The sequence below is a fragment of the Lontra canadensis genome, unplaced genomic scaffold (genome assembly GCF_010015895.1).
Source record: "Lontra canadensis isolate GAN:19392208 unplaced genomic scaffold, GSC_riverotter_1.0 scaffold18, whole genome shotgun sequence".
Classification (NCBI taxonomy): domain Eukaryota; kingdom Metazoa; phylum Chordata; class Mammalia; order Carnivora; family Mustelidae; genus Lontra; species Lontra canadensis.
The window spans coordinates 8005811-8012323 of NW_022631012.1; positions in this window are offsets into that span (position 1 = coordinate 8005811).

The window sequence follows — 6513 nt, forward strand, 5'->3', positions numbered from 1 at the left end:
CAGCCTCCTTCCCCCCAGAGGTGATGCCTAAGGCACGGACAAGAGCGGCCATCTTTGCTCAGCTGTTCTCACCACCTTGGTTTCAACTGATTGGGCTAGAATGAACACACCTTACTCAAGGGGAACCATTTAGATTTCTCTCATGGTGTCAAACAACTTGCACTGAGAAAAATGGCTGAATAAGTTGGTGTCTGGATCATGGTAAAGGCAGTGACTTAGAAAGAGCCACACAGTTCTTCAGAGAGGTCTTCAGAGCTGGTCAGGTTCACCAGTTTCATAAAGTCTGGCTGTGTATTCTTTCTTCTAGGATTTACTTGGGATAATTATCTTTATAATAAATCACACTTTTACTTTAACTCAGATGGAATAGGTTTCTGTTTCTTGACACCAGATGTGGCCTGAATAAATGGATTTTTCAAAGGAAAGCATAATATTTTTACCATATAATTATATAGTTTAAGTAAAAATTATAGTCTTTATTAAAGTAGTAGTAGTCAAACCAATATGTTCATATATTTTCAAGCTAATAGAATCTTTTACAAATGCCAATTAGGAACTTTTGAGAGCCCAGGAGTTGCTTTAAAAACTGCTGATCTCTGTGCTTTCTCTGTAGTTTAAATAGCTTTTACAGTACAAATTACTTTCTGAAAATTCAGGAAATTTTCAGATGCTCTTTCATTGCTTCTGCACCATTATGGTTCAAAACTGTTACTAACTTGCTTGTTTCCAAAGTCAGCTCCCCATTTGATGTTATTGTAAAGAAAACTTAATACCTGTCGGTGTTAAGGACTTTGGGTAAGGTTTTGTGCCCTGATCCTACCATTTCCCCTGCCTCTGCTTGTGGTATCCTCAAGGGAGTATGGCCACAGAGAACACTAACTGGATGGAAGTCACGTGGTGCTCTACACATCGCTGGGCAGGTGGTGGTCACTCCTCCACATACAGGGCTTCTCCATGGTAAAACTGAGCTAGATTAGAAAATGTGACTCAGACCAAGAAACCCAAGCAAAGCTTCTTGTTTCTTCCCCCTTGAATCCGATATGCCAATCATGTACCAGCAGAAACCAGATACCAAGGCCGGAATAGAGAATATATCTATGAAGATCCACCACCTTTCAAGGCAGTGGCCCTGCCCTTTAGTGATATACTTTCCAGTGGGGGAGCCCTGACCACTCAGATAGTCAGCAGCTTCTAGGTGGATGTCTAGAAGGAGCCAGAGAGAGGGGCAGAGTTTCTCCTTTGTAGAGACATTGTAGGAAACTTTCAGCCCCAGCAGGCTTTTTTTCCAGCATGAATGTGAGCTATTGTATGTTTGAACCACTACAGGATGACTAGGATACTCTAGGATAAATTCCCATAGGAGCACACAACAAATTGATATTAATCATTACACATAGTATGACACATTTGTCCCAAATTAATATAAAATATGGAATTACACCAAAAGGAAAGTATTAGTGATTGCTATTTGTTTAAAAATAATGCTGGTACCATTTCAGAAACATCTATCAGAGAGTTTTGTTTTGTTTCAGCTAATGCACTAGTTGTTACAACAGCCGGATGTGAATAACAGACCAACCTGGGAAATTTCAAGTCCAGTCTTCCTATTAGAAATAACTTTAATTTGAGGTTATTAAAAATAATTTCTCTCTATTATTGAAACTGTCATGATAAAGGCATGAGGGCCAAATATTCAGTAGAAAATTTAGATTACTCAGATAGAAGCAGTATGCGAATAGAGTAATTACTGATCACAGAAATATAGGTTAAGTGTCTATGTCCTTATAACTATAGCAAGAACTGTTACTTGCTCTCCCGACAACCCTGTCCCATTACCCTGACTAACATAACTCTGATTTTATTAGGATGTACAATAGGCCCAAACCCAGGGCGTGGATCTTGCTAGATCTAATCTAGTCCCATGTGCTGGTGGGTGGTCTGGGGGGCATATCACAGTTTTGTACGGTGATACATAAGAAGTCTTCTGGATGGGGGCAGATGGGGTTGGAGATGAATGAATGGCATAGGAAAAGAATGCACTCTGGCTTGCACCAACATCCCCCCTGTGTAAAATGCTCTTCTACAAGGATATAATGCTTGCAGCTTGGGCAGCCATTTTGTGGGCCTAAAGAGACACATCACCAGTATGGTGCCACCGGGAGGCTGGCAGTGTGGAAAGACTAAAAGCCTGCCACTTGGGAAAAACCTGGCACCTGGGACTGATACCTTGATGAATTAAAAGCGCCTCTAAACCCACTCGGGACCAACTTCAGAATTTCTGTCAAATAAACAGTAAACAACTATGGTTTTTATGACTATATTTATATGACTATGACAGTCATATAAAACTGTATACACTTACAGCCAACAGCTGTATAACTTGATAGAGAAATATCTTTCAATTTGTTATTATTATTTGTTTCAAAGGAACAAATAAGAAATACATTTAGATAATTTAAACAACTGACTTCTTCCACTCAGCCAGGCCCAATACCTTTATTGACTCCTATATTTGTAATATTCTCCCCAATTCCAGTTAGTAAATACCTAGTTCAGTCCTAGACCAGTGTTTTTCAACATAAGCATGAATCAGAATCACCTGTTAAAACAGATTGCTGGGCCCATCTCCAGAGTTTCTAACTCAGTAGGTCTCAGGTAGAGCCTGAGAATTTGCATTTTTAACAAGTTCTCAGGTGATGCTGATGTCGCTGATGTGGGGACCATAGTTTGAACAACACTGCCTAGCCTATGGGCAGTCACACCCTAAGTCAGCCAAATCCCTGATGCCTTCTACTTACACCTATACCCCAGATGGTTTAGTCTGAATTTCACTTTTTGACCACAGGATTCCTCTCTATACTTACCAGTAACTTGTTCTGGGCCTCTTTAATGTTATCCAAACTGGTCCACCACAATCCTATGAACTTTGGGTTTGCAGCCTGCCTTGCTTTTATACATATCGTCTGCTCTGCCTAGAGTGTCCCCAAACCTTTTCCCATTAAAGCCTCTTTAGGTCTGACACAGTGGGTGGCTTTCCCTCTCTTGGCCAAATCATTATTTCTTTCTTTTTATCTCAGAGAAATGAAAACCATGGAACTCCAACATGTGGAAATAGGTTAAAGAATCTTTTTTCCTCCCTCTACTCCCTACCAGGTACAAGTGGGGGATGATGTCCTATATAATTGTCATTTGCACATTTGCTGGCCTTAACACAAAAAACTTTAACTCTAAAAACAAAACAAAACATCTTTAACCCTAAAATTGCCTTGTCCCACAGCTGAATGCTCACTCATTCTGCAGAGGACACAGAAAGGTTATGTAAGCTTATAGCTGAGCTGCTAGAAGCAAAACTAGTAACCCTCCCAAGAGTAAGCAACTGCTCTGTCCCTCACATTAATTTCTTTTGGGCAGAAATTATGAGCCCACAGGGACATCTAATCACAACTTTCTCACTTCACTGGTACGAAGAAGCACAATTTCTATACAAAGGGGTCATAAGCAGGGGTGTTGCAGAATGCATAGTCTCCTCCTTTTGACAGGTATGCTACCTGTCTCTGGGACAGTGGCCACAAACTGGAGTGTGTCTTGCTCAAGAACAATATGCAATGTTCACAATCAAGTAAGTCCACCAAGCAAGTTTTCATCCTCATTCCCCAAGAGCTACCTCAATGTTTGAAAAATCCCATTATGAGCTCTCAGTCCCCATGCTGACTTCACCTACCATCAGTGTTTGACATGGTTGATCATTTACGCTCTCTGATACACTTCTCTTGCCTTCCAGGGCATGACACTCTCAAGCTTTTTTCCCTACTGAATGTCCATGAAGTGCCCCCCATTTTTTCCAGTATCCCTTGCTAGTTCCTCCTCTTCTCCCCTCATAATGCCAACAATCTGTCCTTGGTTATCTTCCCTGTTTACATTCATCTATTCATGATCCCAACTTGTCCCATGACTTTATATGCCATCTATATGTAAGTAACTCCCAAATTTGTATCATCTATTCCAAACCCGAGATTCATCTATGCTGCTTAACATTTCCAGTCAAATGGCTAATAGGCAAGGAAATTAACAAGTCCCAGATTTGCCTTTTAATTCCAACATCGCCCACCCCAAACCTACTATTCCCACAAAATCTCATTAAAGAGAAACTTTATCCTTCCACTTGTTCAAGCCAAATCCCTCAGAGTCATCCCTGACTTTTCTTTCTCTCACATTCTGCACTTAGTCTCTTAGAAAATTCTGTTAGCTCTACCTTCAAAATATTCTGGATTGTCCAGAAGCCAATCTCCACCATTACCACCCCCTTCTATCTTTGACCTCCTATAAACTATTCTAGGATGGTGGCCAAAGTGGTGCTTTCTTTTAAAATATGAATCATATTCTACCTTCTCTGTGTTAAAAGCCTGTTGAGTCTCTCCATTTACTTCAGAGTAAAAAGCCAAAGTCCTTACAATGGCCTTATAAAATGTTTCTACCCCCACCTTTGCATCTCTCTACTACAGAGAGACCCATTCTCATCACACTCTGCTCTGGCCACACTGGCCTCTTGGCTTTATCTTACATCTGCCAGACACCCCTCCACCTGAGAGCCTCTACCTGGAATACTATTTCCCCAAGTGGTATTTAACAAGCATCTTCACTTCAAGTCTTCACTCAAATTACTCTTTCTTAATGAAGCCTACCTGTACCATGCTACTTAATACTGTAATCAGCCCTTCTTAGCAATCTCAAGCCTATACTTTGTTTTATTCCATAGCACTTAAATAGTCTAAAATTATGTTGTTTGTTCTATGTTATACTTATTTTGTCCAACTCCCACACTAGAATGAATGATCTTCATCTGTTCTGATGTTTTCTGAACATCTACAATATCTGACATACAACTCTGATCATTATATGTTTTTAATCCCTCCCTTCTAAATTCTGACAATATCCATTATTACTTTTGAAGTATAAAAGAAGAGGAAAAACCAGTGGGTTTCCCAAGGAAGCTGGAAGGTTACTATTAGGGTGACACTACTTGGTAGAAACCACCACCAAAACCTGTTCTTCATCTTTGCAGTATTAGGAGTGTAGTTAGCGGGCACCATTAGTGATCCTCACACAACCAAGACAACAAGACTAATGAATGGTGGAACAAGAATGCCAATTTATAAATCTGAGATTTAAAGTAGAACTACTGAGGATACCACATGTCTACAGGCCTAACAGTGAATTCACTTCATGTGCAAGACAAAATTACTATCAGAAGGCTTAGTCAGAACAAGGAAAATTATTTAGATGATTTGGAAATCTGATGACCCCAGGCTCTAAGCCATATACAACAGAGACTGGTTGAGATGGGCAGGGCACTCTCTTCCTGCTTAATGCCAATCAGTTTCTCCTGATTCATTTTTTCAACACATTTCTTGAGTGCTTGTGATGGGTCATACAGTGTGGGAAGTGAACCCTGAGGATACAAAGCACAATTCTGCTCCCAGTTCTGAGATGTGGGGGTTTCCTCACCACCAAGCAAGACTCCAACACCATCTGGGTATACTACAGATCAACACAATTCTGAAACTGTCTACCTGGAGATAAGATCAGACCCCACATGTTAAGAGCTCAGTCCTAGAAGACTGCCCACCCCTATCCCACTTCAGATACCAATCCAAAGTCCAAGTTGTCCCCTGTGCTTCTGACCCACCCGCTTACAGATCAAAGGTCACAACAGCTCTCTCCTTGGATTCAATTAATTTTCTAGAGGGGTTCACAGAATTCAGAGAAATATTTTACCTACCAGATTACCAGTTTGATACAAATTGATATAACTCAGCAGCTAGATGGAAGAAGTGCATAGGGCAGGGTATGGGGAAAGGGCACAAAGCTTCTATACCCTCTCCAGTGCACCAGTCACTCCAAATCTCCACATGTTCACCAATCCAGAAACTCTCTGAACCCCACCATTCTGAATGTTTATGGAAGCTTCACTGCATAGGAATGAATGATTAAATCACTGGCCACTGGTGATTGATTTAACCTCTAGGTCCTCTCTCCTCCCTGGAAATCAGGGGTAAGACTTGAAAGTTCCAACCTTCTAATCATGGGGTTGGTTCCCCTGACAACCAGCCCCCTTCCTCAGAGAAAGCCAAAAGTTGCCCCATTTACATAATGAAACATGTTAACTCTCCCACCCCTTAAGAAATTCCAAGGGTTTTTTATTTATTAGAGAGTGCAAGCAGGGGAAGAGGCAGAGGGAGGAGAGAGAGAATCTCAAGCAGACTCTGAATGCAGAGCCCAATATGGGATTTGATCTCTCATGATCCTGAGATCATGAACTGAGCCAAAATCAAGAGTTGGACACTTGACTGACTGAGCCACCCAGGTGCTGCAGGAAATTACAAGGGTTTTAAGAGCTCTGTGCCAGAGAGACAAAGACCAAATACATATTACTTATTATAAATCACAATGTCATACAGGGACAAACAAGAGAGAAGAGTTCTTTTTCCTGCCCTTGAGAAACTTGCTTTCTAG